This window comes from Ambystoma mexicanum, chromosome 10, assembly GCF_040938575.1.
Source record: "Ambystoma mexicanum isolate Mex_15411 chromosome 10, UKY_AmexF1_1, whole genome shotgun sequence".
Classification (NCBI taxonomy): domain Eukaryota; kingdom Metazoa; phylum Chordata; class Amphibia; order Caudata; family Ambystomatidae; genus Ambystoma; species Ambystoma mexicanum.
Window position 1 is genome coordinate 84,606,580 of NC_090932.1, and position 23,406 is coordinate 84,629,985.

The following is a 23,406-nucleotide window of genomic DNA, read 5'->3' on the forward strand; positions in this document are numbered from 1 at the left end:
AGCACTGTGGGCTGGAGCAAAGGGAGAGCATGAGGCGAATGGGGAGCCCTATGGGTCAGAGAAAAGGGAGAGCATGAGATGAGTGGAGAGCCCTATTGGACAGAGCAAAGGGAGAGCATGAGGCGAGTGGGGAGCGGTATGGGCTGGAGCAAGGGGAGATCATGAGGCAAGTGGGAAATGCTGTGGGCCAGAGCAAAGGTAGAGTATTAGGTGAGTGGGATCACTGTGAGCTAAAGCAATGGGAGAGCATGAGGCGAGTTGGGAGCGCTGGGTGCCAGAGCAAAGGGAGAGCATGAGCAAGGGGGAGCACTGTGGGCCAGAGCATAGGGAGAGCATGAGGTGAGTGTGGAACCATGTGGACCAGAGCAATGGGAGATCATGAGGTGAGTGCGGAGCGATGTGGGCCGGAGCAAAGGGAGAGCATGAGGCGAGTGGGAGCACTGTGGTCCAGAGCAAAGGGAGAGTATTAGGCGATTACGGAGCAATAATGTGGGCCAGAGCAAAGGGAGAGCATGAAGCGAGTGTGGAGCGCTGTGTGCTGGAGCAAAGGGAGAGTATGAGGCAAGTGGTGAGCCCTGTGGGCCGGAGCAAAGGGAAAGCATGAAGCAAGTGCTGAGCCCTCGGGCCAGAGCAAAGGGAGAGCGTGAGGCGAGTGGGGAGCACTGTGGGCCGGGGCAAAGGGAGAACATCAGGTGAGTGGGAAGTGCTGTGGGCTGGAGCAAAGAGACAGCACGAGGCGAGTGGGGAGCGCTGTGGGCTGGAGCAAAGGGACAGCATGAGGTGAGTGGAGAGTGCAGTGGGCCAGAGCAAAGGGAGAGCATGAGGCAAGTTGTGAGGCCTGTGTGCCGGAGCAAAGGAGCATGAGGCAAGTGGGGAGTGCTATGGCCCAGAGCAAAGGGAAATCATGAGTCATGCGGGGAGCGGGGAACGCTGTGGGCCTGAGCAAAGGTAGTGCATGGAGTGAGTGGGGGCACTGTGGGCCGGAGCAATAGGAGAGCATGAAGCGAATGGGTAGCGCAATGGGCCAGAGCAAAAGCAGAGCATGAGGCGAGGGGTGCACTATACGCCAGAGCAAAGGGAGAGCATAAGGAGAGTGTGGAGCGCTGTGGGCTGGAGCAAAGGGAGAGCATGAGGCCAGTTAGAGAGTGCTGTGGGCTGGAGCAAAAGGAGAACATGAGGTGAGTGGGGAGCACTGTGGGCTAGAGCAAAGGGAGAGCATGAGGCAAGGGGGAGTGCTGTGGGCCAGAGCATAGGGAGTGCATGAGGCGAGTGAGGAGCACTGTGGACTGGAGCAAAGAGAGAGCATGAGGCGAGTGGGGAGCGATGTGGGTCAGAGCAAAGGGAGCGCATGAAGCGAGTGTGGAGTCATGTGGGCCAGAGCAACTGGAGAGCATGAGGCAAGCGTGGAGCACTGTGGGCCGGAGCAAAGGGAGAGTATTAGTTGAGTTGGGAGTGATGTGGGCCAGAGCAATGGATTAGCATGAGGTGAGTGGGGAGCGCTGTGGGCTGGGGCAAAGGCAAAGCACGAGGCAAGTGTGAAGCGCTGTGTGCTGGAGCAAAGGGAGAGTATGAGGCGAGTGGTGAGCCCTGTGGGCTGGAGCAAAGGGAAAGCATGAGGCGAGTGGGGAGCGTTGTGGGCCAGAGCAAAGCGAGAACATTATGCGAGGGGGAGCCCTGTGGGCAAGAGCAAAGGGAGAGCATGAGGCTGGTGTGGAGTGCTGTGGGCCGGAGCATAAGGAGGGCGTGAAGTAAATGGGGAGCCCTGTGGGCCGGAGCAAAGGGAGAGCATGAGGCGAGTGGGGAACACTGTGGGCCCGAGCATAGGGAGAGCACGAGGTGAGTGGCAAGTGATGTGGGCCGGAGCAAAGGGAGAGCATGAGGTGAGTAGGGAGTGCTGTGGGCCCGGAGCGAAGGGAGAGCATGAGGCGAGTGGTGAGTGCTGTGGGCTGGAGCAAAGGTAGAGCATAAAGTGAGTGGGGAGCTCTGTGGGCCGGAGCAAAAGGAGAGCATGTGGCAAGTGGGGAGTTCTGTGGGTCAGAGCTAAGGCATAGCATGAGGTGAGTGGGAAGCTCTGTGCGTCAGAGAAAAGGGAGAGCATGAGGAGAGTGGGGAGCACTGTGGGCAAGAGCAAAGGGAGAGCATTAAGCGAGGGGGAGTCCTGTGGGTAACAGCAAAGGGAGAGCACGAGGGAGGTGTGGAGTGCTGTGTGCCGGAGCAAAGGGAGAGCGTAACTTAAATGGGGAGCACTGTGGGCTGGAGCAAAGGGATAGCATGAGGCGAGTGGGGAGCACTATGAGCCCGGGCATAAGGAGAGCACGAGGCAAGTGCCAAGTGATGTGGGCCGGAGCAAAGGGAGAGCATGAGGTGAGTAGTAAGTGCTGTGGGTCAGAGCAAAGGGAGAGCATGAGGCAGGTGTGGAGTGCTGTGGGGCGGAGCATAGGGAGAGCGTGAAGTAAATGGGGAACCCTGTGGGCCGGAGCAAAGGGCGAGCATGAGGTGAGTGGCAAGGGATGTGGGCTGGAGCAAAGGGAGAGCATTAGGCGAGTGGTGAGTGCTGTGGGCCGGAGCAAAGGTAGAGCATAAAGTGAGTGGGGAGCTCTGTGGGCCGGAGCAAAAGAAGAGCATGAGGCGAGTGGGGAGTGCTGTGGGCCAGAGCTAAGGCAGAGCATGAGGTGAGTGGGAAGCTCTGTGCATCAGAGAAAAGGGAGAGCATGAGGAGAGTGGGGAGCACTCTGGGCTAGAGCAAAGGGAGAGCATTAAGCAAGGGGGGAGTCCTGTGGGCAAGAGCAAAGGGAGAGCATGAGGCAGGTGTGGAGTGCTGTGGGCCGGAACAAAGGTAGAGCATGAGGTAAGTGGGAAGCACTGTGACCCGGGCATAAGGAGAGCATGAGGCAAGTGGCAAGTGATGTTTGCTGGAGCAAAGGGAGAGCATGAGGTGAGTAGGAAGTGCTGTGGGCCCGGAGCAAAGGGAGAGCATGAGGGGAGTGGGGAGTGCTGTGGGCCGGAGCAAAGGTAGAGCATAAAGCGAGTGGGGAGCTCTGTGGGCTGGAACAAAGGTAAAGCATGAGGTAAGTGGGATGCCCTGTGCGGCAGAGCAAAGGGAGAGCATGAGACAAGTGGGGAGCATTGTGGGCTGGCACAAAGAGAGAGCATGAGGTGGGTAGGAAGTGCTGTGCGCCAGAGCAAAAGTAGAGTATTAGGTGAGTTGGGAGCATTGTGGCTGGAGCAATGGGAGAGCATGAGGCGAGTGGGGAGCGCTATGGGCTGGAGCAAATGCAGAGCATGAGGCGAGTGGGGAGCGCTGTGGGCTGGAGCAAAGCGAGAGCATGAGGCGAGTGGGGAGTCCTGTGGGTCAGAGAAAAGGGGGAACATTAGGCGAGGGGGGAGCCCTGTGGGACAGAGGAAAGGGAGAGCATGAGGAGAGTGGGGAGCACTGTGGGCTGGAGCAAAGGGAGAGCATGAGGCGAGTGGGGAGCACTGTGGGCCTGGGCATAAGGAGAGAACGAGGCGAGTGGCAAGTGATGTGGGCCGGAGCAAAGGGAGAGCATGAGGTGAGTAGGAAGTGCTGTGGGCCCGGAGCAAAGGGAGAGCATGAGGGGAGTGGGGAGTGCTGTGGGCTGGAGCAAAGGTAGAGCGTAAAGCGAGTGGGAAGCACTGTGGGCCTGCGCAATAGAAGAGCATGAAGCGAATGGGGAGCGCAATGGGCCAAGGCAAAAGCAGAGCATGAGGCGAGGGGTGCACTATACGCCAGAGCAAAGGGAGAGCATAAGGCGAGTGTGGAGCGCTGTGGGCTGGAGCAAAGGGAGAACATGAGGCCAGTTAGAGAGTGCTGTGGGCTGGAGCAAAGGGAGAACATGAGGTGAGTGGGGAGCAGTGTGGGCCAGAGCAAAGGGAGAGCCTGAGGCAAGGGGGAGTGCTGTTGGCCAGAGCATAGGGAGTGCATGAGGCGAGTGGGGAGCACTGTGGACTGGAGCAAAGGGAGAGCATGAGGCAAGGGTGGAGCACTGTGGGCCGGAGCAAAGGGAGAGTGTGAAGTAAATGGGGAGCCCTGTGGGCCGGAGCAAAGGGAGAGCATGAGTCGAGTGGGGAGCACTGTGGGCCCGAGCATAGGGAGAGCATGAGGTGAGTGGCAAGTGATGTGGGCCGGAGCAATGGATTAGCATGACATGAGTGGGGAGCGCTGTGGGCCGGAGCAAAGGCAAAGCACGAGGCAAGTGTGAAGCGCTGTGTGCTGGAGCAAAGGGAGAGTATGAGGCGAGTGGTGAGCCCTGTGGGCTGGAGCAAAGGGAAAGCATGAGGTGAGTGGGGAGCGTTGTGGGCTAAAGCAAAGGGAGAACATTAGGCGAGGGGGGAGCCCTGTGGGCAAGAGCAAAGGGAGAGCATGAGGCAGGTGTGGAGTGCTGTGGGCCGGAGCATAGGGAGAGTGTGAAGTAAATGGGGAGCCCTGTGGGCTGGAGCAAAGGGCGAGCATGAGTCGAGTGGGGAGCACTGTGGGCCCGAGCATAGGGAGAGCATGAGGTGAGTGGCAAGTGATGTGGGCCGGAGCAAAGGGAGAGCATGAGGTGAGTAGGGAGTGCTGTGGGCCCAGAGCAAAGGGAGAGCATGAGGCGAGTGGTGAGTGCTGTGGGCTGGAGCAAAGGTAGAGCATAAAGTGAGTGGGGAGCTCTGTGGGCCGGAGCAAAAGGAGAGCATGAGGCGAGTGGGGAGTGCTGTGGGCCAGAGCTAAGGCATAGCATGAGTGGGAAGCTTTGTGCGTCAGAGAAAAGGGAGAGCATGAGGAGAGTGGGGAGCACTGTGGGCTAGAGCAAAGGGAGAGCATTTAGCGAGGGGGAGTCCTGTGGGCAACAGCAAAGGGAGAGCATGAGGGAGGTGTGGAGTGCTGTGTGCCGGAGCAAAGGGAGAGCGTAACTTAAATGGGGAGCCCTGTGGGCTGGAGCAAAGGGATAGCATGAGGCGAGTGGGGAGCACTATGGGCCCGGGCATAAGGAGAGCATGAGGCAAGTGGCAAGTGATGTGGGCCGGAGCAAAGGGAGAGCATGAGGTGACTAGGAAGTGCTGTGGGTTAGAGCAAAGGGAGAGCATGACGTAAATGGGGAACCCTGTGGGCCGGAGCAAAGGGAGAGCATGAGGTGAGTGGGGAGCACTGTGGGCCGAGCATAGGGAGTGCACGAGGTGAGTGGCAAGGGATGTGGGCCGGAGCAAAGGGAGAGCATGAGGCGAGTGGTGAGTGCTGTGGGCCGGAGCAAAGGTAGAGTATAAAGTGAGTGGGGAGCTCTGTGGGCCGGAGCAAAAGGAGAGCATGAGGCGAGTGGGGAGTGCTGTGGACCAGAGCTAAGGCAGAGCATGAGGTGAGTGGGAAGCTCTGTGCATCAGAGAAAAGGGAGAGCATGAGGAGAGTGGGGAGCACTGTGGGCTAGAGCAAAGGGAGAGCATTAAGCAAGGGGGCGTCCTGTGGGCAAGAGAAAAGGGAGAGCATGAGGCAGGTGTGGAGTGCTGTGTGCCGGAGCAAAGGGAGACCGTGAAGTAAATGGGGAGCCCTGTGGGCTGGAGCAAAGGGAGAGCATGAGGCGAGTGGGGAGCACGGTGGGCCCGGGCATAAGGAGAGCACGAGGCGAGTAGCAAGTGATGTGGCCCGGAGCAAAGGGAGAGCAGGAGGTGAGTAGGAAGTGCTGTGGGCCCGGAGCAAAGGGAGAGCATGAGGGGAGTGCTGTGGGCTGGAGCAAAGATAGAGCATAAAGCGAGTGGGGAGCTCTGTGGGCCGGACAAAGGTAGAGCATGAGGTAAGTGGGAAGCCCTGTGAGCTGGAGCAAAGGGAGAGCATGAGGCGAGTGGGGAGCACTGTGGGCCCGGGCATAAGGAGAGCATGAGGCGAGTGGCAAGTGATGTGGGCCGGAGCAAAGGGAGAGCATGAGGTGAGTAGGAAGTGCTGTGGGCCCGGAGCAAAGGAAGAGCATGAGGGGAGTGGGGAATGCTGTGGGCCATAGCAAAGGTAGAACATAAAGCGAGTGGGGAGCTCTGTGGGCCGGAACAAAGGTAGAGCTTGAGGTAAGTGGGAAGCCCTGTGCGTCAGAGCAAAGGGAGAGCATGAGGCAGGTGTGGAGTGCTGTGGGCCGGAGCATAGGGAGAGTGTGAAGTAAATGGGGAGCCCTGTGGGCTGGCACAAAGGGAGGGCATGAGGTGGGTAGGGAGTGCTGTGGGCCAGAGCAAAAGTAGAGTATTAGGTGAGTTGGGAGCATTGTGGCTGGAGCAATTAGAGAGCATGAGGCGAGTGGGGAGCGCTGTGGGCTGGCGCAAAGCAAGAGCATGAGGCGAGTGGGGAGTCCTGTGGGTCAGAGAAAAGGGAGAACATTAGGCGAGGGGGGAGCCCTGTGGGACAGAGCAAAGGGAGAGCATGAGGAGAGTGGGGAGCACTGTGGGCTGGAGCAAAGGGAGAGCATGAGGCGAGTGGGGAGCACTGTGGGCCCGGGCATAAGGAGAGCACGAGGCGAGTGGCAAGTGATGTGGGCCAGAGCAAAGGGAGAGCAGGAGGTGAGTAGGAAGTGCTGTGGGCCCGGAGCAAAGGGAGAGCATAAGGGGAGTGGGGAGTGCTGTGGGCTGGAGCAAAGGTAGAGCATAAAGCGAGTGGGGAGCTCTGTGGGCCGGAACAAAGGTAGAGCATGAGGAGAGTGGGGAGCACTGTGCGTCAGAGCAAAGGGAGAGCATGAGGCAAGTGGGGAGCACTGTGGGCTGGCACAAAGGGAGAGCATGAGGTGGGTAGGGAGTGCTCTGGGCCAGAGCAATAGTAGAGTATTAGGTGAGTTGGGAGCATTGTGGCTGGAGCAATGAGAGAGCATGAGGCGAGTGGGGAGCGCTGTGGGCTGGAACAAAGCAAGAGCATGAGGCGAGTGGGGAGTCCTGTGGGTCAGAGAAAATGAGAACATTGGGCGAGGGGGGAGCCCTGTGGGACAGAGCAAAGGGAGAGCATGAGGAGAGTGGGGAGCACTGTGGGCTGGAGCAAAGGGAGAGCATGAGGCGAGTGGGGAGCACTGTGGGCCCGGGCATAAGGAGAGCACGAGGCGAGTGGCAAGTGATGTGGGCCAGAGCAAAGGGAGAGCAGGAGGTGAGTAGGAAGTGTTGTGGGCCCGGAGCAAAGGGAGAGCATAAGGGGAGTGGGGAGTGCTGTGGGCTGGAGCAAAGGTAGAGCATAAAGCGAGTGGGGAGCTCTGTGGGCCGGAACAAAGGTAGAGCATGAGGAGAGTGGGGAGCACTGTGGGCTGGAGCACAGGGAGAGCATGAGGCGAGTGGGGAGCACTGTGGACCCGGGCATAAGGAGAGCACGAGGCGAGTGGCAAGTGATGTGGCCTGGAGCAAAGGGAGAGCAGGAGGTGAGTAGGAAGTGCTGTGGGCCCGGAGCAAAGGGAGAGCATGAGGGGAGTGGGGAGTGCTGTGGGCTGGAGCAAAGATAGAGCATAAAGCGAGTGGGGAGCTCTGTGGGCCGGAACAAAGGTAGAGCATGAGGTAAGTGGGAAGCCCTGTGAGCTGGAGCAAAGGGAGAGCATGAGGCGAGTGGGGAGCACTGTGGGCCCGGGCATAAGGAGAGCACGAGGCGAGTGGCAAGTGATGTGGGCCGGAGCAAAGGGAGAGCCTGAGGTGAGTAGGAAGTGTTGTGGGCCCAGAGCAAAGGGAGAGCATGAGGGGAGTGGGGAGTGCTGTGGGCCGGAGCAAAGGTAGAGTATAAAGCGAGTGCGGAGCTCTGTGGCCCAGAACAAAGGTAGAGCATGAGGTAAGTGGGAAGCCCTGCGCGTCAGAGCAAAGGGAGAGCATGAGGCAAGTGGGGAGCACTGTGGGCTGGCACAAAGGGAGAGCATGAGGTGGGTGGGGAGTGCTGTGGGCCAGAGCAAAAGTAGAGTATTAGGTGAGTTGGGAGCATTGCGGCTGGAGCAATGGGAGAGCATGAGGCGAGTTGGGAGCGCTATGGGCTGGAGCAAAGGCAGAGCATGAGGTAAGTGGGGAGCACTGTGGGCCGGAGCAAAGCGAGAGCATGAGGTGAGTGGGGAGTCCTGTGGGTCAGAGAAAAGGGAGAACATTAGGCGAGGGGGAGCCCTGTGGGACAGAGCAAAGGGCGAGCATGAGGAGAGTGGGGAGCACTGTGTGCTGGAGCAAAGGGAGAGCATGAGGCGAGTGGGGAGCACTGTGGGCCCAGGCATAAGGAGAGCACGAGGCGAGTAGCAAGTGATGTTGGCCGGAGCAAAGGGAGAGCATGGGGTGAGTAGGAAGTGCGGTGGGCCTAGAGCAAAGGGAGAGCATGAGGGGAGTGAGGAGTGCTGTGGGCCGGAGCAAAGGTAGAGCATAAAACGAGTGGGAAGCTCTGTAGGCCGGAACAAAGGTAGAGCATGAGGTAAGTGGGAAGCCCTGTGGGCTGGAGCAAAGGGAGAGCATGAGGCGAGTGGGGAGCGCTGTGTGCCGGATCAAAGCGAGAGCATGAGGTGAGTGGGGAGTCCTGTGGGTCAGAGAAAAGGGAGAACATTAGGCGAGGGGGGAGCCCTGTGGGACAGAGCAAAGGGAGAGCATGAGGCGAGTGGGGAGCACTGTGGGCCCGGGCATAAGGAGAGCACGAGGCGAGTGGCAAGTGATGTGGGCCAGAGCAAAGGGAGAGCAGGAGGTGAGTAGGAAGTGCTGTGGGCCCGGAGCAAAGGGAGAGCATAAGGGGAGTGGGGAGTGCTGTGGGCTGGAGCAAAGGTAGAGCATAAAGCGAGTGGGGAGCTCTGTGGGCCGGAACAAAGGTAGAGCATGAGGAGAGTGGGGAGCACTGTGCGTCAGAGCAAAGGGAGAGCATGAGGCAAGTGGGGAGCACTGTGGGCTGGCACAAAGGGAGAGCATGAGGTGGGTAGGGAGTGCTCTGGGCCAGAGCAATAGTAGAGTATTAGGTGAGTTGGGAGCATTGTGGCTGGAGCAATGAGAGAGCATGAGGCGAGTGGGGAGCGCTGTGGGCTGGAACAAAGCAAGAGCATGAGGCGAGTGGGGAGTCCTGTGGGTCAGAGAAAATGAGAACATTGGGCGAGGGGGGAGCCCTGTGGGACAGAGCAAAGGGAGAGCATGAGGAGAGTGGGGAGCACTGTGGGCTGGAGCAAAGGGAGAGCATGAGGCGAGTGGGGAGCACTGTGGGCCCGGGCATAAGGAGAGCACGAGGCGAGTGGCAAGTGATGTGGGCCAGAGCAAAGGGAGAGCAGGAGGTGAGTAGGAAGTGTTGTGGGCCCGGAGCAAAGGGAGAGCATAAGGGGAGTGGGGAGTGCTGTGGGCTGGAGCAAAGGTAGAGCATAAAGCGAGTGGGGAGCTCTGTGGGCCGGAACAAAGGTAGAGCATGAGGAGAGTGGGGAGCACTGTGGGCTGGAGCACAGGGAGAGCATGAGGCGAGTGGGGAGCACTGTGGACCCGGGCATAAGGAGAGCACGAGGCGAGTGGCAAGTGATGTGGCCTGGAGCAAAGGGAGAGCAGGAGGTGAGTAGGAAGTGCTGTGGGCCCGGAGCAAAGGGAGAGCATGAGGGGAGTGGGGAGTGCTGTGGGCTGGAGCAAAGATAGAGCATAAAGCGAGTGGGGAGCTCTGTGGGCCGGAACAAAGGTAGAGCATGAGGTAAGTGGGAAGCCCTGTGAGCTGGAGCAAAGGGAGAGCATGAGGCGAGTGGGGAGCACTGTGGGCCCGGGCATAAGGAGAGCACGAGGCGAGTGGCAAGTGATGTGGGCCGGAGCAAAGGGAGAGCCTGAGGTGAGTAGGAAGTGTTGTGGGCCCAGAGCAAAGGGAGAGCATGAGGGGAGTGGGGAGTGCTGTGGGCCGGAGCAAAGGTAGAGTATAAAGCGAGTGGGGAGCTCTGTGGCCCAGAACAAAGGTAGAGCATGAGGTAAGTGGGAAGCCCTGCGCGTCAGAGCAAAGGGAGAGCATGAGGCAAGTGGGGAGCACTGTGGGCTGGCACAAAGGGAGAGCATGAGGTGGGTGGGGAGTGCTGTGGGCCAGAGCAAAAGTAGAGTATTAGGTGAGTTGGGAGCATTGCGGCTGGAGCAATGGGAGAGCATGAGGCGAGTTGGGAGCGCTATGGGCTGGAGCAAAGGCAGAGCATGAGGTAAGTGGGGAGCACTGTGGGCCGGAGCAAAGCGAGAGCATGAGGTGAGTGGGGAGTCCTGTGGGTCAGAGAAAAGGGAGAACATTAGGCGAGGGGGAGCCCTGTGGGACAGAGCAAAGGGCGAGCATGAGGAGAGTGGGGAGCACTGTGTGCTGGAGCAAAGGGAGAGCATGAGGCGAGTGGGGAGCACTGTGGGCCCAGGCATAAGGAGAGCACGAGGCGAGTAGCAAGTGATGTTGGCCGGAGCAAAGGGAGAGCATGGGGTGAGTAGGAAGTGCGGTGGGCCTAGAGCAAAGGGAGAGCATGAGGGGAGTGAGGAGTGCTGTGGGCCGGAGCAAAGGTAGAGCATAAAACGAGTGGGAAGCTCTGTAGGCCGGAACAAAGGTAGAGCATGAGGTAAGTGGGAAGCCCTGTGGGCTGGAGCAAAGGGAGAGCATGAGGCGAGTGGGGAGCGCTGTGTGCCGGATCAAAGCGAGAGCATGAGGTGAGTGGGGAGTCCTGTGGGTCAGAGAAAAGGGAGAACATTAGGCGAGGGGGGAGCCCTGTGGGACAGAGCAAAGGGAGAGCATGAGGAGAGTGGGGAGCACTGTGGGCCGGAGCAAAGGGAGAGCATGAGGCAACTCATGAGCATTGTGGAATGGCACAAAGGGAGAGCATGAGGTGAGTGGGGAGCACTCTGGGCTGTCACAAAGGGAGAGCATGAAGTGAGTGGGGAGCCCTGTGGGCCAGAGCAAAGGTAGAGTATTAGGTGAGTTGGGTGCATTGTGGCCAGAGCAATGGGAAAGCATGAGGCGAGTGTGGAGCGCTGTGGACCAGGGCAAAGGGAGAGCATGAGGCGAGTGTGGAGTGCTGTGGGCCGGAGCAAAGGAAGAGCATGAGGCGATTGGGGAGTCCTGTGGGTCAGAGAAAAGGGAGAGCATGAGGCAAGTGGGTAGCGTTGTGGGCCAGAGCAAAGTGGGAGCATGAAGCGCGTGGGAGCATTGTGGGCCGGAGCAAAGGGAGAGAATCAGGCGAGTGGGGAGATCTATTTTTCTTCCACGCAGAAGAGAGAAAAGAGAGTCGGTGCAGCTTATGTTTTTGCTAGATTATGTTAAGCAAGAATAATAGGAGATAGACAATGACTACAAGCACATGTCTTTTGTGAGAACCTTCACTGCTCCAATACAGTGATATGGAGTTTTGCAGGAGTGCTTCCGTGCTGTACTAGACCTCCAAGAGCGCTGCAGTAAGGACTAAGCCAACCCAACCCCACCCAGCCCCTCCTCTTTCCGAGTTTGACTGAGGAGGTTGTTTTTCTGCTACTCAACCCAGCATCTGTTAACTCTTCCTCTTCTCGCTATCCACCTTTCCAGTCATCTCCCCTCCCCCACCCCTGAGACCGCAGGAGGGGAGGGGCCCTGACCTTAATAGATACATTTCTTTTCAGTCCTAACCCCACCCTAGTCGGTAAGGGGAGGCGTGGTGCTATGGTGGGCGTGGGCCTGGAATCTGCCAGCTCACCCAAGGAAACTCGATGCAGGCGGTCAGAGGCCCAGGAGGTGGGAGGGGGCTCGGATGGGGTTGGGCAGGTGGGAGTGGGATGCAGGTGATAAAAGTTATGCAGAAACGTAATCTGCAGGTTGAAGAAATACACCCTGTGCACAAAACTTGCAGGATCAACGGCTTTGCAGGCACCTGTGATAGGCGGAGTTCAGACAGTCTCTGGTCGCAGACTCGCGCCTGCACAGGGAACACAACTGATGAACCTGAACGGTAATACTCCATTTGATCAGCCTGTACAGTAATACTGAATCTACTATACATTTGCAGTAATGCAGGATCTAATCTACCAGTACTGTAGACCAGTAGTTAATCAGCCTGTACAGTAATACTGAATCTACTATACATTTGCAGTAATGCAGGATCTAATCTACCAGTACTGTAGACCAGAGGTTGATCAGCCTGTACAGTAATACTAAATCTACTCTACATTTGCAGTAATGCAGAACCTAATCTACCAGTACTGTAGACCAGTAGTTAATCAGCCTGTACAGTAATACTGAATCTACTATACATTTGCAGTAATGCAGGATCTAATCTACCAGTACTGTAGACCAGAGGTTGATCAGCCTGTACAGTAATACTAAATCTACTCTACATTTGCAGCTATACAGGATCTAATCTACCGGTACTGTAGACCAGAAGTTAGTCTGCCTGTACAGAAATGCTGAATTTAATCTTACAGTACGCTAAAGTTTAGTATAATCACACTGTACAGTGGTGCTGAACTGAATCCACCTATTCTGTGAAAATGAATCTTATCTACATATACAATAATGCTGGCTGTGCTCTACCTCTGCATCAGTGCTAAATCTAATCTGTCTTTGCAGTACACTGACTCTGATTTGTCTGTATGCTATTATTGAATCTCTCTACTTGTGCATTAGAGCTTAATCTAATATCACTGAGCATTAACACTGAATCTGATCTGCCTGACAGTATAGATCAATCTACTCTACCTGTGCATTAACACTGAATGTGATCTGCCTGACAGTATAGATCAATCTATTCAACCTGTGCCTTAATGCTGAGTCTAATCTCCCTGAGCATTAACACTGAATCTGATCTGCCTGACAGTACAGATCAATCTACTCTACCTGTGCATTAACACTGAATGTGATCTGCCTTACAGTATAGATCAATCTACTCTACCTGTGCATTAACACTGAATGTGATATGCCTTACAGTATAGATTAATCTGCACAACCTGTGCATTAACACTGAATGTGATCTGCCTTACAGTATAGATCAATCTACTCTACCTGTGCATTAACACTGAATGTGATCTGCCTTACAGTATAGATCAATCTACTCTACCTGTGCATTAACACTGAATGTGATATGCCTTACAGTATAGATTAATCTGCACAACCTGTGCATTAACACTGAATCTGATCTGCCTTACAGTATAGATCAATCTACTCTACCTGTGCATTAACACTGAATGTGATCTGCCTTAGCAGTATAGATCAATCTACTCAACCTGTGCCTTAGTGCTGAGTCTAATCTCCCTGAGCATTAACACTGAATCTGATCTGCCTGACAGTATAGATCAATCTACTCTACCTGTGCATTAACACTGAATGTGATCTGCCTTAGCAGTATAGATCAATCTACTCAACCTGTGCCTTAGTGCTGAGTCTAATCTCCCTGAGCATTAACACTGAATCTGATCTGCCTGACAGTATAGATCAATCTACTCTACCTGTGCATTAACACTGAATGTGATCTGCCTGACAGTATAGATCAATCTACTCAACCTGTGCCTTAGTGCTGAGTCTAATCTCCCTGAGCATTAACACTGAATCTGATCTGCCTGACAGTACAGATCAATCTACTCTACCTGTGCATTAACACTGAATGTGATCTGCCTTACAGTATAGATCAATCTACTCTACCTGTGCATTAACACTGAATGTGATATGCCTTACAGTATAGATTAATCTGCACAACCTGTGCATTAACACTGAATGTGATCTGCCTTACAGTATAGATCAATCTACTCTACCTGTGCATTAACACTGAATGTGATCTGCCTTACAGTATAGATCAATCTACTCTACCTGTGCATTAACACTGAATGTGATCTGCCTGACAGTATAGATCAATCTACTCAACCTGTGCCTTAGTGCTGAGTCTAATCTCCCTGAGCATTAACACTGAATCTGATCTGCCTGACAGTACAGATCAATCTACTCTACCTGTGCATTAACACTGAATGTGATCTGCCTTACAGTATAGATCAATCTACTCTACCTGTGCATTAACACTGAATGTGATATGCCTTACAGTATAGATTAATCTGCACAACCTGTGCATTAACACTGAATGTGATCTGCCTTACAGTATAGATCAATCTAATCTACCTGTGCATTAACACTGAATGTGATCTGCCTTACAGTATAGATCAATCTACTCTACCTGTGCATTAACACTGAATGTGATATGCCTTACAGTATAGATTAATCTGCACAACCTGTGCATTAACACTGAATCTGATCTGCCTTACAGTATAGATCAATCTACTCTACATGTGCATTAACACTGAATGTGATCTGCCTTAGCAGTATAGATCAATCTACTCAACCTGTGCCTTAGTGCTGAGTCTAATCTCCCTGAGCATTAACACTGAATCTGATCTGCCTGACAGTATAGATCAATCTACTCTACCTGTGCATTAACACTGAATGTGATCTGCCTTACAGTATAGATCAATCTACTCTACCTGTGCATTAACACTGAATGTGATATGCCTTACAGTATAGATTGATGTGCACAACCTGTGCATTAACACTGAATCTGATCTGCCTTACAGTATAGATCAATCTACTCTACTTGTGCATTAACACTGAATGTGATCTGCCTTACAGTATAGATCAATCTACTCTACCTGTGCATTAACACTGAATGTGATCTGCCTTACAGTATAGATCAATCTACTCTACCTGTGCATTAACACTGAATGTGATATGCCTTACAGTTTAGATTAATCTGCACAACCTGTGCATTAACACTGAATCTGATCTGCCTTACAGTATAGATCAATCTACTGTACCTGTGCATTAACACTGAATGTGATCTGCCTTAGCAGTATAGATCAATCTACTCAACCTGTGCCTTAGTGCCGAGTCTAATCTCCCTGAGCATTAACACTGAATCTGATCTGCCTGACAGTATAAATCAATCTACTCTACCTGTGCATTAACACTGAATGTGATCTGCCTTACAGTATAGATCAATCTACTCTACCTGTGCATTAACACTGAATGTGATATGCTTTACAGTATAGATTGATGTGCACAACCTGCGCATTAACACTGAATCTGATCTGCCTTACAGTATAGATCAATCTACTCTACCTGTGCATTAACACTGAATGTGATCTGACTTACAGTATAGATCAATCTACTCTACCTGTGCATTAACACTGAATGTGATCTGTCTTACAGTATAGATCAATCTACTCTACCTGTGCATTAACACTGAATGTGATCTGCCTTACAGTATAGATCAATCTACTCTACCTGTGCATTAACACTGAATGTGATCTGTCGTACAGTATAGATTAATCTGCGCAACCTGTGCATTAGTGCTGAATCTACTACACCTGTACAATAACACAAACTCTCTTCTGCCTTACAGTATAGATGAATCTACCCTACCTACACAGTAGCACTGAATGTGATCTGCCTGCACAGTATTGATGAATCTACTCAACCTGTACCTTAGTGCTGAGTCTATTCTTCCTGAACATTAACACTGAATCTGATCTGTTTTACGGTGTAGATCAACCAACCCAACCTGTGCATTAACACTGAACGTGATCTGCCTGCACAGTATTGATGAATATGCTGCTATAGAGCCCCGCCGCTACAACAAGTGGTAGCAGAGGATGGTCGCTAAGACCTTTCGACAGTAAGCCGCCTCATCCCGTCGCATGCCGGATGGGCTGCACGGTGACCTGCGGAAACCGACGCCAAAAACCACACATGGCCAAAAAGAGAAGAGGTCAAGAGAAACCATCTTTGGAGGAAATTCTTGCCCGCGTCCCTATGGGACGCCTAGCAGACCGGATGGCAGAGTGGCAGGTTGTGGGAGAGTCGATGTCTGAGGGGCTTCAGTGAACCACGGAGTGTAAGTATAGACTCAGCTATATGAAAAATGGGGGGTAGAGGAAATATTCCAATGTTTTGTGTTGTGGTTTTTGTTCTGTGTAAGGATTACCCGTTCTTTAGGCGGTCAGTTTGGCCGGTCAGCTTAGACGGCCAGCTTTGAAAAAAATTATAAAGATAATAACGGTTTCCCTGTGAGTTAGGCAATTTAGCTTGGTTCATGGATGATTATGTATTGTTTACATGTCTATAGGTGTTAGAGGAGAAGCTAGCTTATATCACGGAAGGTGGTTTCCTAATGTATCTCTCTGAGATGTATTCCTATATGGCGACACTATAGAAGAGGGATCACTTGATTTAATGGTTTACCCGGTTAGTGAGGAAGGAAGATGGCCGTGTATGTGCTAAGTCATGTTTGTTTTTGTGTTTTCGGAGTTTATAAGCGGAGATATATGTTGAAGTATCAGGCATCGAGAATTTTTCCTCTGAGGTATTGGTGACATCACCGGCGAGGTTGTTTGATAGGACTTGAGGTGCACTGGAAGTGGTGGATTCAGTGGTTAGACTGTTGATTGAGTTTGAGATCTAGTGTTAGGCCATTGGGATGAAGCTTGAGAAGCGCACAAGTGGAGTTTTGATTTGAGCCTTCTGGGCAAAGGGCTGCAGTGGGGCGCTGCACGGAGCATGCCCACAGTGATGGTGGTGAGCCGGAGAGGCAAAGGAAAAGATTTCACTGTTATGATTTGAATACATGGTATTTGAGAGACAGTATTGAGATTGTGAATTGCAAAATTGCTAGGTAAAATTGGATGTGTCGAAATCCCAATTTGAGGTCAAGTAAGTATTGACAAGTGTTAAATAAGGTTACAAAATGAGGGATACACCCCTCCAAGACATATGCAAATCCCTCCCGCGGTATCAAGACAAAATACGCGAGTATAGCGCGGAATGGACTTGCGGTACAGTGGGAAAGTTGGCAAAGCCATGGTCCGAAGATGGAAGCTTTTCCAGATGTGTGCAGCAGCAATTCTCCACTTCTCGCAATTCAATGCAGCCCATAAGGGGAACAAATGAAGCAAGCGACTGGCCATATTAGATTCATGGAAAATGTTTCAGGAGGAGAAAGGGGACACGATCCAGTGCCATTGGATGCTGAGTCAACGGGATATGGAAGGCTGAATGGCCCTCGGCTCCCCCCCCTCCTCAAACCACAGACGTAGATGCAGCAACAGAAACTAAGGGATTTTACCCCATAAAGGAGTTAAAATCAGCAGCGGGATACACTAATCTCACTTTCGCAACTCCAGCGTATAGTGGCGGAGATGCACTTAGTTGCACAAAGCAAGTAAGGTAAGGTAACGCCAGATATCAGCAGCAAATGTAAGGAGTGCAGCGAGCTGCAAGCGAAGCTCAAGGAGAATTACTTTAGGAAGACAGGGCTTAGTGATGGCCAAGAATTGATAGTTCCGAATGAATGGGTAAGTGGACAGATGTTGCTCAAACTGGATGGGAAAGACACAAGTGAGATAGGGCATGTGGGAAAGGAACTACCTAGTAGTAAAGACATGGAGGAGGAAGCTGAAGAATGGGTGGAGATGTTGGAGGAAGTACATAGAAGGGAAAGGGAAGAGAAGGAAGAAAGTGAAAGGTTGTAAAAAGAGAGGGTACGAGAACAAGCACAAGAAATAATAGAAAAGGAGAAAAAAGAACAGAGAGAGCTAGAGGGCATAGCAAGGAGGAAAGCGGAAGAAGAGCGGGAAAAGCCATTGCAAATAGAGAAAGAGAAAAGGGGGTTAGAAGTCGAGCGGCTCGTTAAAGAACTCCAGAGTAGGAAAGAAGAGTAGTAGAGATGCGAGCAGGACAGAGACGGGAGCAGAGAGAGAAGCTCTTTGAGGGCGGTGTAGATTAAGAAGGACTTTGCACGTTTAGATGATGCGGATAGCGAAGGGATATGAAGAAGGTTGGGGAAACAGCACGGATGCCCTATGGGCAGATAGGAGTGCTGCTAGACCCTCAGTGAGGGGGGAACATGGGAGTACAGATCGAGCAAAGGGAAAGCAGAGGGAAGACCCAATGTTAAGGAGGCTTAGCTACGAGGAAGGGGTCAGTGACAGTAGTATCGGGAACATGGGATCAGACGAGGATCCACAGGTGAGTGAGGATGATGAAGAGGGTAGACCCTCTTGCAGCTTCAGGGAAGCAAGCCCTGATAAAGACATAGTATGGGGAGGCGAAGAAGACATGGACAGAGGAGAGGAGGACATCGGAGGGCGACTGCCACATTCTATGGGTGGATCACGCAGCATGGACAATATCACTCCGTATGCACAGAGGCTTAGGGCCCTGCCAGGATGGAAATGGACTGAGATGGCAAGGGTGTTCACCACCACTAAAGACATGGGGAGGCAGGGTGGAGGGACAAGATTGACATAGTTCCCATTATTGGAGAAGGGTGGTGGGCGGACTTAGTTTATCCATGGCAACAAATGGACAATGACAATTTAAGATGCAAGCTACCACCATTGACTGCTGGGGCTGGGAAATGGATTTATGAGCTTGAAAGACTGACAGCAGGGACAACATTAGCGGTAGGTGGCATGAAGAGTTTACTTTCAGCCATTCTTGGGGAGGTAGCAGATAATGTATAGAAAAGGGCAGGATATCCCAGAGTAACTGCACAGAACACCAGCACACAATGACGTGCCATCCAATAACTGCCCAGTGCCCTTATGGCAAGCTCTAAGGGTGCAATACCCTGACCCCTCAGATATAAGTGCAATTATGGCATGCAAAATGTGTGAGGATGAAGACCCACTTCAATATATTCAAGAGATTCAAGAGCGATGGCATCTTGAGATGAGAGAGCCATGGGACAAAACAGTAGGGTTATTTTACCACATATTATGTTAAGGGTTGCCCAAGCAGGTGCAAAAACAGCTTAAGAAGCTAGTGCGGATGGAGGCTAATCCATCATAAATTTAGTTAACCATAGTTCACTACTGTGGTCTAATGCAAGAGAATGCGAGAAAGAAGCACGAGGAAAGAAAACAGGAAGAAATTAAGTTAGTGCAGACAAAATTATTCAAGTACACAACGGAAGGGGCAATGCTAACGAGTGGGGAGGGAGTACTTACTAAGCATACGCAGAACAGACCGCCAATAGCAGGTGGAGGCTCAACACTAGGAATTCATTACATGAACATGAGGGCACTCATTCGGGCATATTGCGGGCAGACGGTACAGACGGGGGTGCCGGTAGACATTGAGTTGTTTCAATATGGAGTGGAAGTATTGATAGCATGGCTCCCAGGGATACAGAGCAGGCAGTTGCGCATACCCAACGAGTTCTAATTTAGATCTGAGTTTCCCTTAGATGAACAGGAAGGAAAATTGATCCCTGTTAGGTAAAATGTCACTAATTGCGGTTTTACCTCTATATTTGTAGACCCCCCAAAAATGTTTCTTTTATTTCAGCCTCCTGATATGACTTTCTGCTAGTGGAGCACAGCCTTCAGCAGCGCTCCACTGGGCTTTCGCTCATCATTCTGGGTAAACTGACTTGTACTTCTGACAGTCAGTACTGGGTTCCCTTAGTTTTATAACTTTGTTGACACTTTTGGCAACTGTAATTCAGTGTGTAAAGTACATTACTGTACCGTGCACTGGGGTCCTTGCATTTCCGGATCCTAGACATCCCATAAGGATGTTTTGGTAAGTGGAAAATGTGCCTAGGAGGAGACTGGTGGCAGCAGAAACTGTTTGTGTATTTTTATTAACTTTTATAGAGCCACAAATTTAGTAAGCGCCAATGTGGTGCCCATGGGAAACATAGAATTTATTTGGAACGTGGGCTGCTATGTAGGGAGCCCACAGAGTCCAGTGAAGGAGCCCATCTGAGGTTGGTGGTTCTCCTTCACGTGAGACCCTTCCTCCTGCAGTTGGCACAAGAGGTCCCCCTTGCAGGTCATCTTGGTATAAAGAAGACTAAGGAGAGGTTATACATGCACTTTTACTGGCCCAAGAAGGGGTCCAGGTAGAATGCCACTGCAGAAGCTGTGCTACCTGCCAAATGTGTGGTAAAAGTGGCACAACAATTCAGGATCCATTGGTACAACTCCCAGTAGTGGGCATACTATTTGAGAGGGTAGGGATTGACATTGTTGGTCCCCATGACCCTCCAACATCCTCTGGCAGCAGGTTTATTCTGGTGGTAGTTGAACATGCAAACAGATATCCTGAAGCCATTCCACTGAAAAATGTAACTGCCAGGTCAGTTACAAAGGCATTACTTGGCATATTCACTAGGGTTGGCTTCCGTAAAGAAGTTGTGTCTGACAGAGGCAGCAACTTCATGTCCAGGTACATGCAAGCCATGTGGAAGGAGTGTGGAGTCTCCGATATGTTTTCACCAGATTATCATCCACAGACAAATGGCTTAGTAGAGTGGTTTAATACAACTCTTAAAAGCATGATAGGAACTCTTAAGGAGCCCCAGAGGAGAACGTGAGATCTCATTTTACCATTCTTACTCTTTGCCTACAGAAAAGTCCCTCAGCAAGGGACTGGTTTCAGTCCCTTTGAACTTCTTTTTGGTCACCCTATCAGGGGACCCTTGGCTATTGTCATGGAGGGGTGGGTGATCACCACTGTCACTATTACTGCCAATGTAGTGGACTATGTGCTAGGATGAAGGCCTCACCTAAGGCTCAGGCCAGTGACAAGTTGAAGGCTGGTTATGCCTTGGTAAGCATTGGTATGAGCCGAAGGTTTTCCTTGTTCACTTTCCCCTTCGTCAAGAAGTCCTGATCATGAATCTCATAAGGCCTGGAGCCCTGCGGGATATGTGGTCAGGCCCTTACAAAGTTGTGGAGCAGCTTGGTGATGTAAACTATTTAGTGGAACTTGGAAGGCCTGGCCAAGCCCCAATGGTGTTCCAAGTAAATAGACTGAAAACATTCATCCCTAGGGTGGAAATGGCTGCTCTGCTCTTGGTATCAGATGTTGAGGAAGAGGAATTTGAACCCCTCCCTGACCTGTTCCAAGGCAGTCCATCAGATGGCTCCATTGAGGGTGTCTAATTGGCCCCTAAGCAGCAAGGTGAGGTGAGAAGGTTGTTGAGGCAATTCTCCCCCTTGTTCTCACTCACTCCAGGTTTGACACCTTGGTGCAAACATGGCACTGACACTGGCGATAGTGTGCCTACCAAAAGTAGGAGCTATAGGATATCACCAAAGTTAGGACCCACATCAAGTATGAGGTCAACAAGATTTTGGATCTAGGGGTGACTGATCCCTCCAGTAGTCCATGGTCCAGTCCGGTGGTTCTGGTGCCGAAGACAGGTACCACTGAGTTGAGGTTCTGTGTGCATTAAAATGCTCTGAATACTGTCACCAAGACAGATGCTCACCCCATAACAAGAACAGATGAATTGGTAGACAAGCTACATGCTGAAAAGTACCTGGGCACCTTTGATCTCAATGCAGGGTATTGGCAAATATCCCTGACAGAATGTGCCAAAAGAAGACAGCATTTTCAACTCCATAAGGGCTTTACCAGTTCAGGGTAATGCTATTTGGATTGAAGAATGCACCTGCCTCATTTCAGAGGTGGGTTAACCATGTTCTGAATGGGTTGGATGAATTATGCATTGCACATCTGGATGATATAGCAGTTTTCAGCCCCACATGGTAGGAACATGTAAAACACCTTGGGATTGTGTTACAGGCCCTTCCAAAGGCCCACCTGACCATAAAGACCAGCAAGTATTAAATTAGTCAGGGTTCAGTGGTTTACCTTGGGCATAAGTTGGTGGAGTTAGGATACAGACTCTTCCCAGTAAAGTAGAAGTAGTACAAGACTGGTCTACGCCCACAACCCAAACACAAGTGAGAGCTTTCCTGGGCCTCACTGGTTGCTACAGGAATTTCATGGTAGACTATGGTACTGTAGCTACCCCCTGACTGCCCTCACTACTCCAAAGAAACCCAAGAAAGTCTCTTGGTCTGGGGAGTGCGAGAATGCCTTTCAAGGCTTAAAGGACTACTTGTGCCAGACCCCTGGGCTCCTGACCATCAGAAATCTTTTATTGTGCAGGCAGATGCCTCTGACACTAGTATAGGTGCAGTCCTATCACAGTTAGATGAAAAAGGCAGGGAACATCCTATTGGTTTCATCAGCCATCAGCTTAAGGACAGAGAGCTCAGATGGTCTACTGTTGAAAAAGAAGATTTTTCTATTGTGTGGGCCCTAAGGAAGCTGAAGCCTTACGTCCATGGGATCCACTTCACTGTGCAGACTGACCATAAGCTCCTAAAGTGGCTGTTGAGCATGAAGGGAGAGAATCCTAAGTTGCTCAGGTGGTCCATTAGCCTCCAAGGCGTTGACTTCACTGTTGAGCACAGGCCAGGTGTCCAACATAGCAATGCTGATGGGTTGTCCAGAATGTTTAACCGACCTGAACATGAGGCTCGTCCAGGGGTGAATTAATTCCCCCTGTCCCTTGTCTGGGAGGGCGAGTGTGAGGTAACATTTCACTTACTGCTGTTTTACCTCTATATTTGTGGACCCCACAACTTTTTGCTTTTGTTTCAGCCTCCTGTCCTGACTTTCTGCCAGTGGAGTGCAGCCTTCAGCTGCGCTCCACTGAGCTTTTGCTCATCGTTCTGGGGAAACTGATTTGTCCTTCTGACAGTGAGTACTGGGAAACATTGTTTCCCTTAGTCTTATGATTTTGATGCCACTTTTGGCAACTGTAATTCAGTGTGCAAAGCACATTACTCCACTGTGCACTGGGTTCCTTGCGTTTTCGGGCCCTAGAGATCCTTTAAGGATTTTTTGGTAACTCGACAATGTGCCTAGCAGTAGACTGGTGCCAGTAGAATCTTTTGTGTATTTTAATTAATTTATACTGAGCCATACCACATTTACCACGTTTGGCTCATGACTGTGGCTAGTGTCCTTCATGGGCATGCCACAAGGTCGTTTGTCTTCTTGTTTTGCCATTTTGTCCTTTGGCCGTCCCCTTGCTCTTTTTGACCCGGGGAGAACTTATTTGGGGATGCATTCACCCCCGAAAACCGGCACTTTTCGAGGGCTAATTCATGTCACGTGTGTAGGTACCCAGGAAGTGGGCTGGGACTGTCTTGTCCCAATGCACACTCCTGGTGCCAGGATGTCCGGTGTGCACAAGAGCATAGGAGCTGCAGTGGTCCCTGATTGGGCCACTGCTAGCATGCATGAGTTGGGCAGATCTACTCATTGGCTAGCTGGGGTGCAAGCACTCACTGGACTTTAGGATATGAGCAGGGGCTCTGAGTGCAGACCTGCATATCACTTTTACATCTGAATTGACCTCTACCCAGAGCCAAGTATCCAGAGGAGTGAAGCAGATCCAAGGACCGTCTGGAACAGCACAGAGAAGGTTTGGCATCCTGAGCCCGCTGTTGTCCCAGTAGAGCCCTGCTGTGTGCTTGATCTCCAAAGACCTGCAAAGGTACTTCAACCCTTTTGAGTGGTGGGACCAATCACGCTCAACGTCTCCTTGGTGCCCTGCAACAAGCCTTCTTGGTTGTGTCCCAGGGCCCTCCAGTGGACTGGCTAGCTTGTCCGTTGGCACACCTGCTGGAACATTGCTACATCGAGTTTCGGCTCAAGCTTTGGGA

General features: G+C 51.9%; 2 long non-coding RNA genes across 3 annotated transcripts in view; one reads left to right on the forward strand and one right to left on the reverse strand.

Annotated features, from left to right (window-relative positions):
* Window positions 1-23,406, reverse strand: part of LOC138491179 (uncharacterized) — a 60,211-nt gene that overhangs the window by 2,218 nt on the left and 34,587 nt on the right. The gene's annotated exons all lie outside the window — the stretch shown is intronic.
* Window positions 11,675-23,406, forward strand: part of LOC138491178 (uncharacterized) — a 63,562-nt gene continuing 51,830 nt past the window's right edge. Inside the window, exons 1-2 of the long non-coding RNA XR_011275972.1 lie at window positions 11,675-11,846; window positions 15,420-15,767. This is a non-coding gene — a long non-coding RNA (uncharacterized lncRNA). The remainder of the gene's footprint in view (window positions 11,847-15,419; window positions 15,768-23,406) is intronic.